This window comes from Heloderma suspectum, chromosome 1 (assembly GCF_057233095.1).
Source record: "Heloderma suspectum isolate Gila_16-S chromosome 1, 16-S_ref, whole genome shotgun sequence".
Taxonomy (NCBI): domain Eukaryota; kingdom Metazoa; phylum Chordata; class Lepidosauria; order Squamata; family Helodermatidae; genus Heloderma; species Heloderma suspectum.
The window spans coordinates 412,977,722-413,001,541 of record NC_139458.1 but is presented as its reverse complement, the minus strand read 5'-3'; the positions used below and the strand labels follow the sequence as shown (position 1 = coordinate 413,001,541).

The following is a 23,820-nucleotide window of genomic DNA, read 5'->3' as shown; positions in this document are numbered from 1 at the left end:
GAGGCTCATTATTGCTACAAGAAAGGAGTCCAACAAGCTCTCATTTCCTCTATGTAGTCTGAGGACCACCATGGATAACATAGGGTGAGAAGGAAGGAATGGTCATGGATTTATTCTATAAACCACATGAGCTATGAGCAACAACAACAAAGCCTGGGGAATATAAGGGCATGGGTGACATGTTGCCATCAAGCTTTTCCTCCACCACCAGTTACGGCTATGTACTTAGAAAGACGGCTTCTCACAATGCCTGGCTCTGAGGAAGGACTCCCTCAGAACCCAGCATTCTGGCCTGGCCAGCTTTCTGAACAACCATGTCAGCCATTTCCTTGGCTGATGCAGCTCTCCAGAGGGTGGCTGCTCCAGAGAGCCCCACCGGCTGCTTTCTCATTGTGGCAAATGCCACAGTAGGGAAGTGGCTGGCAGGGCTCTCTGGAGCACACACTGTAAGCAATGGCAGGCCCTTCTGGAGGAGGGCAAGGGGGAGCGGCGCAATTCGCTGCTCCCCTGCTCCACTGCCTAAGGTGGGGGCTTCACCCTGCCTCATGGGAGGGCCAGCCCTGATGTTTCCTTTACATCTTGTCTTAACATAGCATCAGGAGACATGTAGATTTGCATGTACTTCCACAACTACCGATCAAGAGTGCAGGCTTCGTATTATTGCTTGTGTCTTCTTTCATATTCCATGACATTTCCACTGTGCTATGTGCTTGAAGAACAGTGTCCGCAGGGTGACAGTGAAATCAAAAGCCAAAGCAACTCTCAGCCCGTTAATATGGTTTGCAATGCGCTTCATTACAGAATTGAGTTCATATCAGCTTCTTTGACAACAGAAGAAATCAGCTTGCAGTCTGCAAGACTGGTTCATCTTCTCTTTTCAGCACTTCCTTTGGTTTCTGGAGCGCTAGCCTTGCTTGCGTCAGCTGTGGGCATCAACTAAATCACACAAAGAAAAGAAAAGATGGTTACAAACAAAACCATTGTACTGGGATGATGGAAATACATAAGGTGGTGCGGCATAGTGGCTAAGAGACTGAGCTACAAAATCAGAAAGTCCATGATTTGAATCTCATCTCAGCTATGAATTTAATAGGTGGCCTTAAGCAGACCTATGGGTAACATTCACCCTGTGACTGAACGTCAAAGCCAAAATGTGGAGATATTCACATTGTCTGAAGACCTGGATGGGTGTCGAACAAATGCTGCGGACAAGATAACGCTGGAAGGTGTAACTCTGCAAACCTATGGCCTGACTTGAGTCCACCTGGAGAAGATCCTTCAGCGTGGTGGCTCCCTTCCTGTGGAACTCCCTGCCTCTGGAGGTCAGGCAGGTATCAATACTGGGTTGTTTTCAGGCCTCCTGAAAACAGCTCTTTTCCAGGAAGGCTTCCTTGGTTAACCAATCTTGGTTTAATTGGCACTCTGTTTTTTTAAAGAATAATTTTAATATCATGATTCATTCTTTTTATCTTTCGTTCATTTTATCTCTTGTTGTTCACCGCTCTGGAATCTGTTGAGATGTGGAGTGGTGTACAAATGATACAAACAAACGTGCGTTCCAGGTTCAGTGAGTGGAGTGTGGCATGCTCTGCCCACCTTTAAGGCAGGCCAAAAGGCCTCCTTTCAGGTTGGTAGAAGGGTGGCGGCCAGTTAGGGCAGAGACCACAGCCCAGTGGTAGGGCACTGGCTTTGCATGCACAATGCCAATTCTTCTTGCCGGCCCTGGGCAGCATAGACTTCGGGCTTGCAGGATCTACTTTGTGTTTTCTTTACTAGAATCCTGAGGTCCACCAGCTAGAGCCAGGTATAAAATAGTGGCTGAGGAGGATGAACATACACTTAGAATTAAGGAGCAGGGAGCATCTCTGAGCACGTGCTCAGCCCAGGAATTTGTGATCAGTACCAGAACTGAGCTCACAAATCCTTTAAATAATAATAATAATAATAATAATAATAATAATAATAATAATAATAAAACAAACCACTCTGGGTCCGTCCCCCCTCCCCCAGCATTCATTCTCCAACCTGAGTCACAGCTGGCCTTGATGTTTTCAGAAATGCGGGTCAGCCATTCCTTCTTTGTCCCAGAATGTTAGATGTTATCTGATCACTACGACACCTCCCAGTGACTCATTCAGTCTGTGATCATCATGTTATCACCATTTTGGAATTGAGCCTATACTGCAGACCTCATGGCCAGAAGATCTGGCCTCGTTTTTAAATATTTCTGTTAATTCTCCCATCCCGTGCCTCTTATACCATTCAGCCTGATGAAGAGTTCTGGAGAACTTGAAAGCTTGCACAATCGTTTGTGGCATTTGGTTGGTCCTAATAAACATATATAAACAGATTTTGGATTTCCACCCCAGCCCCTGGATTTTGGCTAATTTCGGTTACTGCTATTGTTAAACAATTGGGAGTCAGAACCCCTTGCTGATCTACAGTAAATCACCCAGACATCTATCTGTACATCCCGATCTACCTTCTGCCCAGTGCTGGCATAGACAATACTGGGCTTGATGGACAAATAGCATGCTGCCTTGTATCAGGTCAGACTATTGTATCAGGTCAGACTATGTTCCAATTTCCTGTTGCTGGGATCCTTGCAAAAACACTGGACTAGGCAGAGCTTGGTCTGACCTTGCAAGGCACAGATTTTTAAGCAGAAGTGCATATGCAGGATTGCTTAATACAGATTAGTTCTGCCTTTACAGTTAAGAGATGCTGAGTATGCACTCTTGCTTTGCAAATTTAGCATACAGCAGGGGAACATGGGGATTCTAGTAAAAGAGTAGACCACCAAGATTCAAGGCTTACTTTGTGGTATATGCTGGCTAAGATACCAGCCATCTGGGCAAGCCCTTTCCTTTGGTGAAAAAGTGGTGCTAAAGTGGCCAGGAGCTAGGGTGGTCACTTATACATTGTCCCCAAAGAGGAATTGCATCAGCAAAATAGAGGACAAAAGAGGACACTAATTTGCACAAGAATTTAAGAAGAGCCCTGCTGGATCAGACCAAGGGTCTATCTAGTCCAGCATTCTGTTCATCTAGTGGCCAACCAGCTGTTGACCAGGAACCCACAAGCAGGACACGGGTGCAAGAGCACCCTTTGCCCATGTTCCCCAGAAACTGGTGTATATAGGCACACTGCCTCTGATACTGGAAGTAGCACATGGCCATCAGCACTAGTAGCCATTGGTAGCCTTCTCCTCCAGGAAACTCCTTCATATGCAAACTTATATGTATAGGTGCACATTTAGAAATAATAACTATGGTTTAAATGGAAATAAAATACATCTCCCCATAGTTGAGAAAAATGACCAGGTGACCCATTTGCCTGCTCAGTCTGCTTTCCAGGTGCTAACTCTAGATGGGCAACTTCAAGGCCCAGCTCTGCCATCTTCTGATGGTTCTTTGACTTTATACCAGATTTGGACAGGACAGCCCATCAAATAGAGGGCACCTTCAAATAGAGGACTGTCCTTTGTCAAGTAGGGTGACAACACCAGGCTCCAAAACTAATGTAGTGCTAGGAGCATGCTATCATTCCCCCAGACTAGAATGTTCAGCGTGACCTTGAGATGGAAAACAAAATCAGGGAGGCCTCCAAACAAGGAAGTGTTGCAATAATGGGTGACTTCAATCACCCCCACATTGATTGGATAAATGCATGTTCTGGCCACGACAATGAGGTTAAATTTCTCAATGCCCTAAACGATTGTGCCCTAGAACAATTGGTCATGGAACTGACCAGAGGGGAGGTGACCTTGGATTTAATCCTAAGTGGCATTGCCCAGGACCTAGTACGAGATGTAAATGTTGTTGAACCAATTAGAAACAGTGATCACAGTGCTATCAGATTTAATATATATTAAAGTGGAAAACTGCCCAGGAAGTCCAACACAGTCACATTTGACTTCAAAAGAGGAAACTTCTCTTAAATGACGGAACTGGTGAAAAGGAAGTTAAAAGGGGGAGTCAAGAGGCTTACATCACTTCAAAATGCTTGGAGATTACTCAAAACCACAATAATAGAAGACCAGCTAAAATATATACCACAGGTTCGGAAAGGTAGCACCAAGTCCAAGAGGTTGCTGGCATGGTTAACGAGCAGGGTTAAGGGAGCTATTAGAGAAAAGAGAGCTTCCTTCAGAAAATGGAAGTCTTGCCTAAGTGAGGAAAACAAAGGGGAGCACAAGCTTGCACAAAAGCAATGGAAGCAGACAATAAGAGACGCAAAAAAGCATTTTGAAGAGCATATCGCTAACAACATCAAGGCCAACAATAAAGAATTCTTTAAATATATCAGAAGCAGAAAACCAGCCAGGGAGGCAGTTAGACCATTGGATGACAGTGGAGTTAAAGGAGTACTGAAGGAGGGCAAGGAGATTGCAGAGAAGCTGAAAGAATTCTTTTCATTCGTCTTCACTGCAGAAGATATAGGACAGATACCTGAACTGATGTTTTCAGGAAGGAACTGCGGCAAATACTGGTGACAAAAGATGGAGTTCTCAACTTTACTGATAAATTGAAAGCAAATAAATCACCAGGCCCAGATGGTTGCCATCCTAGGGTTCTCAAAGAACTCAAATATGAAATTGCTGATCTTCTATGCAAAATATGCAACATGTCCCTAAGATCAGCCTTTATACCAGAGGACTGGAAGATAGCCAATGTAAAATCAATTTTCAAAAAGGGATCCAGGAGGGATCCAGGAAATTACAGGCCAGTTAGCTTAACATCTGTTCTGGGTAAATTGGTTGAAGGCATTATTAAAGATAAAATTAGTAAGCATATAGAAGGGCAAGCCCTGCTGAAAAAGAATCAGTATGGCTTCTGCAAAGCTCTGTCTCACTAACCTTTTAGAATTATTTGAGAGTGTCAATAAACATAGGCACAGGGGTTATCTGGTAGACATTGTTTACCTGGACTTCCAAAAGGCTTTTGACAAAGTCCCTCACCAAAGACTCCTGAGCAAACTTAGCAGTCATGGAATAAGAGGACAGGTCCTCTTATGGATCAGTAACTAGTTAAAGAACAGAATGCAGAGAGTAGGAATAAATGGTAAATTCTCCCAACAGAGGGAAGTAAATAGTGGGGTTCCACAGGGATCTGTATTAGGACCAATGCTTTTCAACCTGTTCATAAATGATCTGGAATTAGGAGTGAGCAGTGAAGTGGCCAAGTTTGTGGATGACACCAAATTATTTAGGGTGATTAAAACAAAAAGGGATTGTGAATAACTCCAAAAGGATCTCTCCAAACTGGGAGAATGGGCATCTAAATGGCAAATGCTGTTCAATGTAACCCTATCCACATTCTCTGCACCATGCATAATTTTATTCACTTCTATCGTATCTCTCCCCACTTAACCTTTTTTCTAAACCAAGTAGCCCCCTACACTGTAATGTGACTGACCAGGAAAGAGAACTTGGGGTTGTGGTGGACAACTCAATGAAGATGTCAACCCAGTGTGTGGCCACTGTAAAAAAAAAAAAAAGGCAACCTCCATGTTAGGCATAATTAGAAAAGGAATTGAGGATAAAACTCTCAATATCACACTGCCCCTATACAAATCTATGGTGCAACCACACTTGGAATACTGTGTACAGTTCTGGTCGCCACCACTAAAAAAAGATATCATATAGCTGGGAAAAAGTGCAGAAAAGGGCAGCTAAACTGATCAAGGGGTTGGAGCATCTCCCCTATGAGAGAAGGTTACAAAAAGCTGGGATTGTTTAGCCTGGAAAAAGGGAGGGTAAGGGGAGACATGATAGAGGTGTACAAAATTGTGTGAAGAATGTGGATAGGGAGACATTTTTCTCCCTCTCTCAAAATACTAGAACCTGGAGTCATCCTATGAAGCTGATTGGTGGGAGATTCAGGACAGAGAAAAGGAAGGGCTTCTTCGGACAGCGCATAGTTGAACTATGGAACTTGCTACCACAGGATGTAGTGATGGCCACCAGTCTGGATGGCTTTAAAAGGGGATTGAACAAATTAATGGAGGATAGAACTATCAATGGCTACTAGTCTTGATGACTATGTGCTACCTCCAGTACCAGAGGTGAGGAGCCTATGTACACCAGTTGCTGGGGAACGTGGGTGGGAAGGTGCTGCTGCGCTCATGCCCTGCTTGTGGGTGCCTGGTTGACAGCTGGTTGGCCACTGTGTGAACAGAATGCTGGACTAGATGGACCCTTGGTCTGATCCAGCAGAGCTGTTCTGATGTAAGCAGAACACCTGGCCACCCTACAGCAGCTGTTCTTAGTGATGGTTGAAAAGAAGACCACAGTCTAGCACAGAATTAGTTATACTGAATCCCCATTGATTTCAGTGGTAGTTAAGAGTGCAGTTGTGGGCTGTGATTTGTATTAGTTCAAATCATTTGTTTGTTTGCTCTTAACCAAATTAAGAAGACAAAACAGCTTGTCATAAAAGCATGTTCTGCTACAGTTTCCAGTCTTGTTGATGGAGATCCTCTCCTTCCATTCTTGGTTCTCTCTTTTCCTTAACCTCCTGAAATGTTTTGTCTGCTCCTATTTTCAGGGTTTAACACTGTTATGTTAACAATGCAATTAGCAATCATGTAGTGGGATTTTTATAAATACTTGGTGGGATCTGGAAGCGAGATTATGATTAACACTGCAGCATGCCAGCAGGCTGCAGGGGTGGTGGTCTTATGGCTCCCCCCCCCCGCCATGATATTGGTAAAAAAATATCTCCCCCACCCAGCATGGCAATTATCAGTAGGGAAAAAAACTCCCATTGAGGTCAATGGGAGGTTTTCTAATGCTAATTGCCACAGTGGTGGTGGGTGGGGGGAGGGATTTTTTCCAAGATGATGGTTGGGGAAGGAAGCCTTAAACTTCCCTTCCCCATGTGTCATGGTGCCAATTATAACCTCTCCCCTGGCACTGTGCCTGGAATTTCATTTTTTTAACTCTACAACATGATTGCTAATGACATTATTAATGTAACGTGTAATTAGGCCCTCAATATTGGAAGCTCTGCTCTAGCTCTCTCCTCGTTTTTCTTCAGTTGGGGTTTCCATGTCATTTATCATATCAAACTTCCCTCAAATGCTGCTTTTCATAAATCATGACTGACATCTCTGACAGAGTCTGTCATTTGGGGCCTGGGGTGTGGGGTGAGCAGGATGATGAGATAAGAATGGTGAGATAAGAATGTTGGTGGATTCACAAGATCACTTCACATTATAGGCCCCTTTCCAGAGAAAATTAAGTCCTACTGAGAAATTGACAGGACAAGTTAGGTGTGACTAATTTATGTCCCAATAATTGCAATGGGACTTGAGTGTGATGAGTGTCCTTAGGATTTGGGCCATAAATTTCATGCAGTAGTCAGTACTGAATCTGGACCAAGGATATCTGAGAGCCAGTCCATATATTCCTCAAGGCATTTGCTGGGTCTTTATGGGAAGTAGCTACCATCAGCAGAGGCTGTTGGCTCGGATGTCCGTGTGGTGGTGAATCTGCTCCAGATTTCAGTCCGGACCAGTCAGACCTTGGATAGCTCCTTTAGAGTTCTGACTGGTTCTGACCGAAACCCTGAGTGGATTCACCGCCCCACTGACATCGAAGCCACCAGCCTCCAGTGGGTACCATCTCAGATATAGCTACCAGCACATGACACAGCCTTACCCAGCCTAGTGTCCTCAGGATGTATTGAACTAAAACTCCCATCCTCAGGCCAGGATGCCTGAGGATAGTGGGAGTTGTAGTCCAACACATCCTGAGGGCACCAGATTAGGAAATGCTGACCTGGGAAACCAATATAGTCCCATCTTATTCATGCTGCCATTTGGGATACAGCTAGGATACAGACGCTGCACCTGTCTTGGCTCCAAGGGAGTTTGCATTGGCAGCGGAAAATTCCAAGTGCGGAATCGTCCAGCGCTTTCCAGCACAAGATTGCTTTCAGTAATGAAACAAAATACAGCCATAAGTGACTGGAAAGGAAATGACTCTTCCTCTTTGTTGAGTCTGCCAGTCAAGTAGAGAGGAAATTAGGTCAGATGGAGGAGGAAAAGAGGCAAGTATTTGAAGATCTTTTGACCTTTAAAAACGCCGGCAGCATGAAAAGCTCGCTCTGTTGCAGGAATGAAAGCCAGTTCAACTTCTAGTGCAGACGGAAAATGCAAAATTACCATTTGAGTTGAAGCTGTCGTTTGGTCAGCTGTTTATGAGATGGTGACACCTCTCTCTCTCTCTCTCTCTCTCTCTCTCACACACACACACACACATTTTTTTTTGTTTTGCTCAAGATTATTTCCATGTTTTTTACTTAATGTGTGTGAATAGCGTCAGCACATTTATTAAGACAACTTTCTCTTCCTACCACTTTGCTTCATGCAATAGTAGGAGGATATGGAAGCAACTGTGATAATGAAGTGGCCATCAGCTGCTTTTGGAAATTGTAGTTGTGTCTGGTTCAAAAGCTGCATCTCAGTGCAGAACGCAGCAGCAAGGATGCTCAGTGGAGCACTGAGCGATACACGTATTGCACCTGTGTTAAAAGAGTGGCATTGGCTGCCTATTAGTCACCGAGTCATGTTCAAGGTTATACTGTTGACATGCAAAGCCCTAAATAACTTGGGACCAAGGATACCTAGCTGACCACCTTCCTTTATATATACTCATTCAAATCCTGAGATCTTCTGAGGAGTGCCTATTGGTTGTTCTGTGACCAGCAGAGTGTCGCCAGGTGACAGCATGCAAGTGGGCCCCATCCCCTGGAACACTCTCCCATGCATTGTTCAAGAGGCAAAAACCGTGGTGAGCTTTAAACACCTCTTGAATATATATTTACTTACACTGGCTTTCTCTGACGTGTAATGGACCCTGTTCCATTTTATCATTGTCTCTGTTGCAATGTTTTTAATTAATGAATGAATTCATATTGTTCTTACATTGGTTTTATCTTATTTGTAGGCAGTATTATATATGCATTGTGAACTGCTTAGAGATTTTAGGATATCAGGCAGTATAAAAGCAGTATGTATGTATGTATGTATGTATGAATAAATAAATAAACAAACAAACAAACAAATAAATGTGGCCGGTGCATTTGGCGTGGACATAGGGCTGGCAATTGACGTCTGGAGCACTTGCCAGGCTTTTTAAAAAATGTATGTGAAAAGTCAGCCATCTGGGCTGCTAGCTAGAACTTCAAGGAGGTTGTCTATCCGTGGCCACTAGGGACAGGGAGACTGCAGTTTTGAAATGCTCTGTCATGAAAAGGGTCCTCTGCCTATATACTATATTGGGGAGAAAGCTATGCTAAGCCGTCCTGCTTGAACTGCTAGCTTACTATATGGAGACAGCTTTATGCATGGCAGAGCATTCAAAAATATGCCTACCAATGTAGAGTCCCAATTGGCATAGTCCAGCATTGTATTGCTCTGGTCTACTTGGCCTGGAGCGCCCAGTACAAACTTCAGTTGGTACGTCAACTACAGCCATTCCTGGAAAGGGATAGTGGAGCCACGGTGATCCATGCACTGGTAACTTCACGATTAGACTACTGCAATGCACTCTGTGTGGGGCTACCTTCATGCATGGTTCAGAAGCTGCAGCTAGCGCAGAATGCAGCAGCTAGGGTGCCCACTGGGACACCTAGCTCTGCCCACAGAACAGCTGTGTTAAAAGAAATGCACCGGCTGCCTATTAGCTACCAAACCATGTACAAGGTTATGTTATTGTCATACAAAGCCCTAAACAACTTGGGACCAGGATACCTAGCAGACCGCCTTCCCTTATATATACCCAGGCAACATTTAAGATCATCAGAGGAGGCCTCGCTGGTCATTCCAAAATGAAAGAAATGTCACCATGAAGAACCCCGCCGGCAGCCTTCTCTGTAGCGGCACCCACCCTCTGGAAAACCCTCCCCTGTGCAGTTCAGGAAGCAGGAAATGTGGCATCTTTCAAATGCCTCCTAAACACACCTTTTCACCCAAGCTTTCCCTGGGCTGTAACTGCTGTTGGGTTTTACTTTGGTTTTACATGCTACTTTTAAACTTCTAAGTTCTATATTATGTTGCATTTTATGGTCTTAATTGTTGTGATCTGCCCAGGGAACCTTGGCTGTTGGGCAGTATAGAAATACAATAAATAACTACTTTTGGAGTGAAAGGCAGAACGGCTGTCAGGCAGAGCACAGCTGGTGCTGCCAGGATGAGATTGATGGTTCAGGGGCAGAACCAGGCAACATAAGTTGGGGCTTGGGTAACCTAGAAGAAAAGTTTTCACTGGGTTTTCAGATCCATACTAGTTAGCTCTCTGTAAGAACATTGCACATCTGATCAATAGGGTCACCGACGTCTTTTTTTGACAGACTCCTGCTTCAGTGTGTTTAACAGCAGATTGGTCATCAGACATTAGCAAATCAAAACACTTATCTCCATGCCCTGAAAAGCACGGCTTGCTGATTTCAGCACATCAAGCTGCCATGAAAGATACAGGAGAAGTCCAGGCAATTTTTTTTCCTAGTCAGTTGAGCACCTTGCTGGTCCAACCAGTTATCTGGCTGTCAACATTAACGCTGACATGAACAGCGTTCAACACATTGGGCACAATCCAGCCCAAATTAAGTACTTCCTGGTCGCTTTTAATGGGCAAGTTAAGCACATGTTTATTTCTCTCCCACCAGTATTGAAGGAACTTGAATGAGCTCTATTTTGCCTGGATTGCACCCACCATCTATCTGTGCAAAGAATCCAAGGCAAATTTTTGAAGTGTTTCTTCTCGTCGATAACCCAACACAAAGCGATACATTTTCATATCACAACTACAGCTGTGCAGGATTCACACTTCTCTTGCAGCGCTGAAGGCTCCAAATCGCCATCTAAACTATTTCCAAACATGATGCGCAGATGTAGCCCAGCATATCTTCTTAAATGCATCATGATTCATTCGCTTTGGCTCAGACAGACAGGTATGTAATGAAGCAGATGGTCTGTTAGCAATTCAAGAGACAGGAGCCCTATTCACATTACTCAGACCAGGAGATACACTTAAAAGCAGACTGAGATTTTTTAACCCTGCTTGTGTGGTCTAGAAGGTAAGACACATATCATTTAAATCAAGTTAGTTGTCAGGCTGTAACCTTTAACCAATTAAATGGTTATATTTGTCAGCTGAGGAGGCGACCCTAGGCTGCTCTCCCTGCCCTGGGGAAGGTGACTGAGGAGTGGCTGAATGTTGCCACTGGACCAGCCACCAGAGGCCTCCTCCTTGCAGCAGGGTAAAGCTTTACTACATCACACTTCCTCTGCAGCAGCTCCAACGTTGGTAGGGGGAAAAGGGGATGTGTCAGGGTGGATTAGCAAAGCTTTGGATCCACCAGATCCAACGCCCCCTCATTCCCCCAGCAGGATCCACCAGATCCAACCCCCTCCCTCCTTCCCTCATTCCACCCCCAGAAATGACAAAATAGTGTGGCAGCCCTGGAGCTGGTGTGCTTATCCCCCACCCCCACTGAAACCAATGGGAGGGAAGATTTTAACAAGGACCAAGCGGAAGGAAAAAGCCATCACTACCCACCTTCTGCCCTGGGTAGCACAAACCCAGCAGGGCTTTGGAGATGGTGGATCTTCCACTACAGACATTCCCCCCACCCCATAGGATTGCCAGGTTAAAACAACAACAACATCTGACGCATTACAATCATGCCCCTCCCCCAATTAAATCAGGCAACCTATTTAAAAAAAATACTTTTGATCAAAGAACTTGTAAAAACTGTTCATGGCAAGCACCACCTTAAGAGGCATTCCACCGTCTCTCCCGTAGGAGGAACTGAATGTAAGAGGAGCTGTGCTGGGTTAGCCCAATGGCCTGTCAAGTCCTGCATCCTGTTTCCCTCCGTGACCAACTAGCTGTCCATAGGAAGCCCACAAGGAAGGCGGGAGGGCAACAGCACGCTCCTACTCATGTTCCCCAGCAATTGGTATGCAGAGGCATGCTGCCTCCGATACTGGAGTTAAAAAATAGCCATCATGGCTAGCAGCTGTTGATAATAGTTTTGTTTAATCCCCTTTCAAAGCCATTCAAGTTGATGGACATCACTACACCTTGTGGCAGCAAATTCTGTAGTTTAGCTATGCACTGCAAAGTCCTTCCTTTCATCTGTCCTGAATCTCCCACCAATCAGCTTCATTAGATGACCCTGGGTTCCCATTTTATATACTTTCTCCAAGCCATGCATAATTTTATACAGCTCGGTCATGTACTTTTCTACTCAGCTTTGTTCTAAGTTGAAATTTCCCAAATGTTGTAATGTTTCCTCATAGGGGAGCTGCTCCAGCCCCTTGATCATTTTGCTTGCCCTTTTCTGCATCTTCTCCAGCTCTACAATATTCTTTTTGATGTGTGATTATCAGAACTGTACACTGTATTCCAACTGTGTTCACACAATGGATTTGTATAAAGGCATTATGACATTAGCTATTTTATTTTCCATTCCTTTCCCAATGTGAAATTTGCCTTTTTTTCACAGCAGCCACACCCTGAGAGTATCTCTACACCAGCCTAAAATCCCGCATTTAAAACAGGGCTTTCTGCTTCCGTTTCAAATGCAGGATCACCACATATTTGTCATATGGACTCCCTTTACACGTGCTTCCTCCCCCTCCCTCTTTCATCTTTATCTGAGTCTTCCATATGTTTCATTATACAGCCGCTAGATGGTGCTGTGGTCTAGCTCCTCTTATTGCAGCTTTTCCTCTTTTCACAGAGGGAACTCAAGCAGAACTCAAGCACTGTAATTTGATAGCTCATTATCTCCAATCTTAAAAAAATGGAATAAAGGTCTTTTAGTGTGGGAGATGCCCTGGAAGTTGACAACGTCATCTAAAGGAGCCACAAAGTTCCATGAAGAACCTATCTCAATAGTAGGATAAAAGCTCTGTGTAAAGAAGCCCTGGGTCAACATTTTCATCAACCCCATGATCACTTTCTGGTCACTCGCCGCCGCCACCACCTCAGATCCCACCATCATATATGTAAAGTTAGGATTCACACACACACACACACACACACACACAATGTGCATCACTTACTCTGCTTACACTGACCTGCATTTGCCATTTAATCGCCATTTCCCCAGTTTGACGAGATCCTTTTGGAGCTCTTTGCTATCTCTTTTGGTTTTAACCACACTAAATTGGTGTTGTCAACACACTTGGCCACCTCACTGCTGATCACTACCTCCAGCTCATTTATGAACAAGTTAGAAAGCTTCCACTCTGGTCAGTTTTATGATCAAACGCTCTGTTGTTGTTGTTGTTCAGTCGTTCAGTCGTGTCTGACTCTTCGTGACCCCATGGACCATAGCACGCCAGGCCTTCCTGTCCTCCGCTCTCTCCCGGAGCGTGCTCAAGTTCATATTCATTGCATCCGTGATGCTATCTAGCCATCTCATCCTCTGCCGTCCCCTTCTCCTTTTGCCTTCAGTCTTTCCCAGCATCAGGGTCTTTTCCAGGGAGTTTTCTCTTCGCATTAGGTGGCCAAAATATTGGCGCTTCAGCTTCATTATCTGTCCTTCCAATGAGCACTCAGGGTTGATTTCCTTTAGGATGGACTGATTGGACCTCCTTGCAGTCCAGGGGACTCGTAAGAGTCTTCTCCAGCACCACAGTTCGAAAGCATCAATTCTTCGGCGCTCAGCCTTCCTTATAGTCCAGCTCTCACAGCCATACATTACTACTGGGAAAACCATAGCTTTGATTAGACAGACCTTTGTCGGCAAGGTGATGTCTCTGCTTCTTACTATGCTGTCTAGGTTGGCCATAGCTTTCCTCCCAAGGAGCAAGCGTCTTTTAATTTCATGGCTACAGTCACCATCTGCAGTGGTCTTGGAGCCCAAGAAAGTAAAATCTGTCACTGCTGCCATTTCTTCCCCTTCCATATGCCAGGAAGTGATGGGGCCAGATGCCATGATCTTCGTTTTTTTAATGTTGAGTTTCAAACCAGCTTTTGCACTCTCCTCTTTCACCCTCAACAAGAGGCTCTTGAGATCCTCTTCGCTTTCTGCCATTAGGGTGGTATCGTCTGCATATCGGAGGTTGTTGATATTTCTCCCAGCAATCTTAATTCCGACCTCTGATTCATCCAACCCGGCATTTCTCATGATGTACTCTGCATATAAGTTAAATAAGCAGGGTGACAATATGCAGCCTTGTCGTACTCCTTTCCCAATTTTGAACCAATCGGTTGTTCCATGTCTGGTTCTGACTGTTGCTTCTTGACCCTCGTACAGGTTTCTCAGGAGACAGGTAAGGTGGTCTGGTACTCCCATCACTTTAAGAATTTGCCACAGTTTGTTGTGATCCACACAATCAAAGGCTTTAGTGTAGTCAATGAAGCAGAAATAGACGTTTTTCTGGAATTCTCTTGCTTTCTCCATGATGCAGCGAATGTTGGCGATTTGATCTCTAGTTCCTCTGCCTCTTCTAAACCCAGCTTGTACTTCCGGTAGTTCTCGGTTCGCATACTGCTGAAGCCTAGCTTGTAGGATTTTGAGCATCACCTTGTTGGCATGTGAAATGAGCGCAATTGTGCGGTAGTTTGAACACTCTTTGGCGTTGCCCTTCTTTGGAATTGGAATGTAAACTGACCTTTTCCAGTCTTGTGGCCACTGTTGAGTGTTCCAAATTTGTTGGCATATTGAATGCAGCACTTTAACAGCATCATCTTTTAGGATTTTAAATAGCTCGGCTGGAATACTGTCATCTCCGCTAGCTTTGTTGTTACTAATGCTTCCTAAGGCCCACTTGACTTCACTCTCTAGGATGTCCGGCTCAAGTTCAGTGACCGCACTATCATGGCTATCAGGGACATTCAGATCTTTCCTGTATAGTTCTTCTGTGTATTCTTGCCACCTCTTCTTAATCTCATCTGCTTCTGTTAGGTCCCTGCCTTCTTTGTCCTTTATCATGCCCGTCTTTGCACAAAACGTTCCCTTGAGATCTCCAATTTTCTTGAAGAGATCTCTAGTCTTTCCCATTCTGTTGTTTTCCTCGATTTCTTTGCATTGTTCATTTAAGAAGGCCTTCTTGTCTCTCCTTGCTATTCTCTGGAACTCTGCATTCAGCTGGGTATATCTTCCCCTTTCTCCCTTGCTTTTCACTTCCCTTCTTTCCTCAGCTACTTGTAAAGCCTCATCAGACAGCCACTTTGCTTTCTTGCATTTCTTTTTCTTTGGGATGGATTTCGTTGCTGCCTCCTGAACAATGTTACGGACCTCCGTCCATAGTTCCTCAGGCACTCTGTCTATCAGGTCTAATCCCTGAAATCTATTCCTCACCTCCACTGTATATTCATCAGGGATATGATTTAGGTCATACCTGAACGGTTTAGTGGTTTTCCCGACGTTCTTCAATTTAAGCCGAAATTTTGCAAGAAGCAGCTCATGATCTGAGCCACAGTCAGCTCCAGGTCTTGTTTTTACTGACTGTATGGAGCTTCTCCATCTTTGGCTGCAAAGGACATAATCAATCTGATTTCGATATTGACCATCTGGTGACGTCCATGTGTAGAGTCGCCTCTTGTGCTGTTGGAAAAGAGTGTTTGCTATGATCAGCATGTTCTCTTGGCAAAACTCTATTAGCTTTTGTCCTGCTTCATTTTGTACACCAAGGCCATGCCTGCCTGTTATCCTGGTGATTTCTTGACTTCCTACTTTAGCATTCCAATCCCCTATGATGAAGAGGACATCTTTTTTTGGTGTTAGTTCTAGAAGGTGTTGTAGGTCTTCATAGAACCGATCAACCTCAGCTTCTTCGGCCTCAGTGGTTGGGGCATAGACTTGAATTACTGTGATGTTGAATGGTTTGCCTTGGATTCGTACTGAGATCATTCTATCATTTTTAAGATTGTACCCCAGTACTGCTTTTCCCACCCTTTTGTTGACTATGAGTGCTACTCCATTTCTTTTAAGGGATTCTTGCCCACAATAGTAGATATGATGGTCACCTGAATTAAATTCGCCCATGCCTGTCCATTTTAGTTTGCTGATTCCCAAGATGTCGATGTTCAATCTTGCCATCTCATGTTTGACCACCTCCAGCTTACCTTGATTCATTGATCTGACATTCCAGGTTCCTAAACAAGATTGTTCTTTACATCATCGGATTTTCTTTTCACCACCAGACACATCCACAGCTGAGTATCCTTTCGGCTTTGGCCCAGCCGCTTCACTCTTTCTGGCGCTACTTGGAAATACCCTCTGCTCTTCCCCAGTAGCATATTGGACACCTTCCGACCTGAGGGGCTCATCTTCCGGCATCATATCTTTTAGCCTTGTGATACGTTCCATGTTGCCCAGTTATTTAGGGCATCTAGAAATATCACCTCTTTATTGTGACTGGCTGTACATTTATCCAGTCTAAGTACAGGTATCAAAAGTCACCCATTACTATAACACTTTCCCCTTTTGATGGCTCCCTGAATCTATTTATTTACTGTACCTTTAAACTGCCCAGTAACCAAAATTCTCTGGGCAGTGTACAATACATTTCATTCCCTATCTCAAGATCATTCTGAGCATTTTCGTCAAGAAGGTGATAACATATCCCCAGTTATTGAATTACTTCTGGAGCGTGGTATTGTCGCTCACAGCTCTTCTGTGAAGGAGACTGTCCCTTTTAGGCTTTCTAGCTTGTTTAACATTAATGCCCTCTTTGATGTACACAGTGACACCACTCCAGTAACACTTTGGGATGGCGGAGAAATCCGCCACGGACTCCAGTGAGGCCAGATTCTTTAGAATCAGGCCCCCCAGAGTCCGCAGCGGAACTGACTCCTCCCCTTCTGCCACCCCATGAAGGCCGGTCCGGACGGACCCTACCTGGCGCCAGCAGTTCCGGGTCCGTCGTCTTCGTCTCCATTCCGCAGCCATCCGTAGCAAAGAGCAGGGATGCAAATGGCGTCTGCTATGCCATTTGCGTCCCTGCCCTTGGCTGTGATAGGCTACGTAAATATTTGCGTAACCTATCATGGCCAAGGGCAGGGATACAAATGGCGTCCGCTATGCCGGACGCCATTTGCGTGGCAGCGGCCAGAAGCCCGGCTGAGGATGGGCCTGGCCGGCAGCTCCGCGGACTCACTGCAGAGTGGAGCTGACCAGGGAGTATTCCAGGGGGAGGGATGGATCACCTCCCCCCCCCTCGGACCCCTTCAGCAGACGGGTGAGTAGGTTTTGTACACCTCTAGTAACACTCTTCCTTGTCCTTCGTATAGAGTTTGTATCCACAGATGCCTCTTCTTAGATGTCCGCTATGACACAAGCTTGCATCATCTAAAAATAAATTATGCTTCTTGCCTCAGAACTACTGTGTGCATTTATTATTCAACTAAAACACGGAGGAGGGGACTTGTGGCCCTCCAGGTGTTTTGGCCTACAACTCCCATCACCTTAGCCAGCATAGACAATGGTGAGGGATGATGGGAGTTGTAGGCCAAAACATCTCGAAGGCCACAAGTTGCCTATCCCTGAACTAAAACTAATTAACTACAATTTTTGAGAGTGGATAATATCATTATATAGTTTAGTCACTAGGTGGCACTAGTCTTAGTTGTATTTGGGTGGAATCAGGAGTTTCTTGTTACTCTGTTCTCCGTTAAGGAAGACAAGAAAGTTCTTGTATTGCTTCCTGATTGGTGTGTCCTCTAAGCCTTCCATGACAAAGTAGAACTATCTCCCAATTGATTGACAGTGCTTCCGTACAGCTTTAGCTGGTGGATGAAATGACAAGCATGTGCATGAGTGAACGTAAGAATTTGCTGATTTTGTTTTAAAGATCTTTTAATTACAACGCCAGTTCAGACATTTCTTTCAGCAGCTCTCCCTACTCCTGGGAACGTGGAGTTACCTACTCATGAAAGAATGCTACGTGCAAGCCAGAAGCTTTTGGGTCTCCTGCAGTAATGACTTTGACAATTCAGTTACATAATCAATACATCAACACCATCCAATACGTACTCAGACTTCACCTTAGGCACTATGGTGGCCAGAGGCAAAAGAGGTCAGGATTGCTGCATCTTTAATAGTTACGTAGAAGGAGGAATTTCCTGCCACCACCACCAGGCCTTCCTTGTGGACTTCTGCCTGGCAGACCGCCAGTCCCTGCAGGACCAGGCCCCCAGGTACCGAGCCAGCTGTGCTGCTCCACCTGCCCCTCCCTGGAGGGGCTACATAAGCTGGCTGGCTGAGGTGGCCTGGGAGAGCCAGGGCCTGCAGGAGAAGCCACCACCACCACCGGGGAAGAGGCGTGCTTGCCGCCGCTGGGCCTGCTGCCGCCATCGCCGCTACCACCGCCACCAGGCCTTCCCTGTGGACTCCTGCCTGGCATTTTTAAGGGGATTTTAATTGTTTTGTTTGTTTGTTTTATTTTGTGGGGGGGATTTTGTTGTGTTTTTAGGGGTGGGTAGCCTGCCTGATAGGCGGGAGCGAGGGGGCATGTGTCCACCTGATGGAGGCAGTGGGGGGAGTGTTGGGGGCCAGAACATACCGAGGCTGGGCGGCAGGCGCTGGCGGAGCGCTAGGGGCAGGCCATGCCAGGTAAGGGGAACAAGGGAGAGATGTGTAGTATCTGTCCCCTGCTCCGGGCCTGTCCAGAGCCAAAGGATGGCTGGGGGAGGCGTGACCCCATCTTCTGGCCTTCGTTTGCTGCTCTGCAATGCCAGGTCTGTTACCCAGAAAACCTCCCTCATCCATGACATGATCCTGGATGAGGGTGCAGACCTGGCATGTATTACGGAGACCTGGCTGGCCGAGGCTGCTGCTCCAACCCTTGCAGCCATGTGTCCAGCTGGATTTTCGTATGCACAGCAGCCGAGGGCTGGGGATCGGGGAGGGGGAGTGGCTGTTATCTACCGAGAGTCCTTGGTCTTCACCAGACCCCCTCTCTGGGAGACCAAGGTTGTTGAGTGCATGTACTGGAGGTTGGGCCCGAAGGGCAGTCTGGGGATTCTGCTCGTGTACCGTCCACCCCGCTGCACGACTGACTCCCTGGCTGAGGTGCTTGAGGTGGTCTCTGATGTGCGTGTACAGTCCCCTAACTTACTGGTGTTGGGGGACTTCAACGTACATTCGGAGGCCATCCTCACAGGAGCACCTCGGGACTTCATGGAGACCATGGCCTCCTGGGAGCTGCACCATATTCTAACTGGGCCCACCCATGTAGCCGGTCATGCACTAGACCTTGTGTTTGTTTCTGGAGAAGTGGGGAGTGATCTGGAAGTCAGGGGTATATCCACCACCCCCTTGTCATGGTCAGATCACTATCTGGTGATGTTGGACTTCTTGGTTCCACAACCCCTCCGCAGGGGTGGAGGACCCATTAAAATGGTCCGCCCCAGGTGTCTTATGGATCCAAATGGATTCCTGAACGCGCTTGGGGATTCTCTGGGGCATGCCAACGGCCACTCGGTCGAGACCCTGGTGGGTGGCTGGAATGCCGCAATTACTGGGGCATTAGATCGGGTGACTCCGAAACGCCCTCCCCCCTGAACAGGGCTCGGACTGCACCATGGTTCAATCCGCGGTTACGAGCTCTGAAACAGGAGGTGAGACAGCTAGAGCGCCGGTGGCGGAAGTCTCGCTCCGAAGTCAATCAGACATGGGCTAGAGCTATATCTTCAGCCTATCACGTGGCGGTGAAGGCAGCAAAAAAGGAATATTATGCTGCCTCCATCGCGTCTGCAGAGTGCTGCCCCAGGAGGCTGTTCCAAGTGGTCCGGAGCCTGGTCGGTCCTGTGGCTCCGGAACCACTGGAGCATTCTAAGGCCTCCTGTGAGGCTTTGGCAAGGCACTTTGCAGATAAAATTGATCAGATTAGGTGTGTTACTCTGCACACTGTAGATACAGTTAGTGAGCAAGAGGCGGCCTGTGGCAAACCGGTTTTGTGGGATCGGTTCCAGCTTCTTCCTCCTGATGAAGTGGACAAGGTGCTTTCATCTGTAAGGCCGACCACCTGCTTACTTGATCCTTGCCCATCTTGGCTCATTATGAGCTGCAGAGAGAGACTGGGTGAGGGGATCAAGGCGGTGGTGAACGCCTCCCTTGAGGAGGGAGTGATGCCATCAGCCCTCAAGGAGGCAGTGATAAGACCGCTCTTAAAGAAGCCCTCCTTGGATCCTCAAGTTCTGAACAACTTTCGCCCAGTCTCAAATCTGCCATTTTTGGGCAAGGTGATTGAGCGGGTGGTGGCAGTGCAGTTGAAGGCACACTTGGAAGAAACTGATTATCTAGACCCATTTCAGTCGGGCTTCAGGCCTGGGCATGGGACAGAAACAGCCTTGGTCGCCTTGGTGGATGATATGAGGAGGGCTCTGGATAGGGGTGAATGCTCCTTCCTTGTTCTCCTCGACCTCTCAGCGGCTTTTGATACCGTTGACCACGGTATCCTCCTGGACCGCCTGGAGGGGTTGGGCATTGCAGACACTGTATTGCGGTGGTTCCGGTCCTTCCTTTCCGGCAGGTACCAGAGGGTAGCACTGGGAGAGGAGGTTTCGGACCCGTGGCCATTTACTTGTGGGGTGACACAGGGTTCCATCCTCTCCCCGATGCTATTTAACATCTATGTGAAGCCACTGGGGGCTATCATCAGGAGGTTTGGGGTGCAGTGTCATCAATATGCGGATGACACGCAGCTCTACCTCTCATTCAAATCTTCACCAAGGTTGGCCGTAGAATCCCTGTCCAAATGTCTGGAGACGGTGAGTGGCTGGATGGGGAGGAATAAGCTGAAGCTGAACCCTGACAAGACCAAGGTACTTTTGGTGGGAGACAAGAGGAGGCTGGGGGATGTTGACCTGGTGTTGAATGGGGTACAGCTACCCTTGAAAGACCAGGTCCGCAGCCTGGGGGTCATTTTGGACTCCCAGCTGTCCATGGAGGCTCAGGTGTCAGCTGTGAGCCGGACAGCGCTGTATCAACTCCATCTGATACGGCGGCTGAGCCCCTTCCTTCCTGACCATCTGCTCCCATCGGTAATACATGCCCTGGTCTCCTCTCGTTTAGACTACTGTAATGCGCTCTACGTGGGGTTACCCTTGAAGACGGTTCGGAAACTGCAGCTGGTACAGAACGCGGCGGCTCGCCTGATTAAAGGCAGCCGCCGGCGAGATCACATCACTCCAGTGCTGAAGGAGTTGCACTGGTTACCAGTTGTTTTCCGGGCCAAATTCAAGGTGTTGGTTTTGACCTTTAAAACCCGATATGGTTCCGGCCCAGCCTATCTTAAGGAGCGCCTCCAGCAACACCAGACAGGCCGCTTAACAAGATCAGCCTCGGATGGCCTTCTCTCTGTCCCATCAGCCAGGACAGCTAGACTGGTGGGGACGAGGGAGAGGGCCTTCTCTATGGTGGCCCCCACTCTGTGGAACTCCCTCCCTAGGGAACTCCGTCATGCCCCCTCTTTAATGAGCTTCCGTCGTGCATTAAAAACGTGGTTGTTCAGGCAGGCATTTGGGGTGGGTTAGGGTATTTAAAAAAAAAAAAATTATGGTAAAATTGTATTGTTTTAAATTGTTTTATGGTGGGTTGTACATCGCCCAGAGTGGCTGGGTGACCAGTCAGATGGGCGATTAATAAATTAAATAAATAAATAAATAAATAAATAAATAGGAATTTCAGCTGGTATCACATGTATGTCCTGGCCTTTTTTGCATCTGGCCACCCAACTAGGTATTGAGAAGTCTATAAGTTCCTAAAGTAAAAGAAGTGTGTGTGTGTTGTTGTTTTAGAAAACCCCAACGGCCTGTGAGCTTGAAGGATTACTGGAATGTTTATAGCAGTTGAGCCTATAAAGATAAGACATTTAGAGAGCAATCCTGTGGCCACTAGACACTGTCTAGAGGGCCATAGGATATGCTCATTTTCAGGAACTGACCTTGGAGCCCGTGCTCTGAGGTCAGTTCCCGGAAAACTGACTGCCCCCCTCGTCCGCGTTCCCTTGGAGGCAGCGCAGAGAAGCCTCATCCTCCACACTCGTATGAGGAGCGCAGAGGGACTGAAAAAGGGCGGGGCTGGGGGGCGTTCTGGGGTGGGGAGAGCGGAGCTGCATGTACAACACATCCAATGTGTCGTGCGGCAGCTTCCTCTCCTGGTCAGCCACCCTGCCATTAGACAGCCAAAAATGGCTGTCTAGCGAAAAATAGCAAGGCAGGAGAGGCGCAGAGGGAACGATCCCCCTGTGCCTCTCCAGCCTTGCTTTGGATAGGCGGTCACCTCCAAGGTCGGAGGCAGCCAACTATCTAGTTAGGATTGCTCCCTTAGGGTGCAATCCTATGCATGTTTAGACATGGCTGGCTGGGGAATGCTGGGAGTTGTAGGCCTTTTTCTGTCTAGCCATGCATAGGATTGTATCCTTGGGGTGCAATCCCATGTATGCTTATACCTGGCTGGCTGGGGAATGCTGGGAGTTGTAGGACTTTTTTCTGTCTCAACATGCGTACGATTGCACCTGTAGAGTAACTAACCTCATTGTCTGAAGAGGCTGAGTTCCTTATCTCTCCCTCCCCAGGGAATGTTAGAAGCTGGGGATAGACTGCAAAATTGTGTTTCAGGTCTCTGTTGGTTCAGTTACTTAAAGGCAGCATGTGCTTCAGGTCAGTTCAACCAGGTTCCAAACCAAAGAATCAAGGATGAAGTGTGCCTGCCTGCCTGCTGCTGAACCCCTTAGTTGCAACCTCTGCAGATGAAATGGCTCTCAACAGGCATTGCGGACGGTTTCTATGGCTCTTGTAAAGGCTTTCTGTTTTAATGAAGTCACTGCTTCATGATTCCAGAGAGTCCTCTATTGCAAATGGAAGAGACGTATATACACTTCCCCTTTAAACAAGCAGCCACGTGTGTAAAAACAGTCCTGACCCTTCTGTGGTTTATTAACACTTCAGAAGGATCACATGCAAGGGCCCAGTATTTAAACATCTCTATACCGGCCTTAACCCAATGTGGTGCCCTCCAGATGGTTTGGATTAAACTCCCATCATCCCCAGCCAGCACGGCCAATGGTCAGGGATGATGGGAGTTGCAGTCCAAAGCATGTGGAGGGCACCAGGTTGGGGAAGACTGCTGTATACGAATCCATAGTATGACCACACTTGGAATCCTGTGCACAGTTCTGGTCGCTGCACCTTAAAATGCACACTGTAGAGCTGGAAAAGGTGCAGGAAAGGGCAACCAGAATGATCAGGAGGCGGGAGCAAGTCCCTCATGAGCAAACATTACAATAAGAACATAAGAAGAGCCCCGCTGGATCAGACCAAGGGTCCATCTAGTCCAGCATTCTGTTCATGCAGTGGCCAACCAGATGCCCACGGGAAACCCACAAGCAGGCATGGGTGAGACAGCACTCATTTTCTTGCTCAACAATGTCGTCTTTTTTTTAGGTGTGGTGACCAGAACTGTACACAGTATTCCAAGTATGGTCACACCATAGATTTGTATAAGGGCAGTACAATCTTGGCAGTTTTATTCTCAGTTCCTTTCCTAATTATGCCTAACATGGAGTTTGCCCGTTTTTTAAAGCAGCCGCACACTGGTTTGACATTTTCATTGAGTTGTCCACCACAACCCCCTTTCCTGGTCAGTCACATTACAATGTAGGGGGCTACTTGGTTTAGAAAAAAAGTTAGGAGGGGAGAGATACGATAGAAGTGGATAAAATTATGCATGGTGTGGAGAAAGTGGATAGGGAGAATTTTTCTCCCTCTCAGTACTAGAACCCGGGGTCATCCAATGAAGCTTAACGGTTGGAGATTCAGGGCAGGCAAAAGGAAGGACTTATTCACAG

At 46.7% G+C, this 23,820-nt stretch overlaps 1 protein-coding gene across 1 annotated transcript in view; it reads right to left on the bottom strand.

Annotated features, from left to right (window-relative positions):
• Positions 1-433: 433 nt before the first annotated feature.
• Positions 434-23,820, bottom strand: part of SOCS5 (suppressor of cytokine signaling 5) — an 80,131-nt gene continuing 56,744 nt past the window's right edge. Inside the window, exon 3 of the mRNA XM_084829017.1 lies at positions 434-936. The gene's annotated coding sequence lies outside the window, so the exon portion shown is untranslated. The remainder of the gene's footprint in view (positions 937-23,820) is intronic.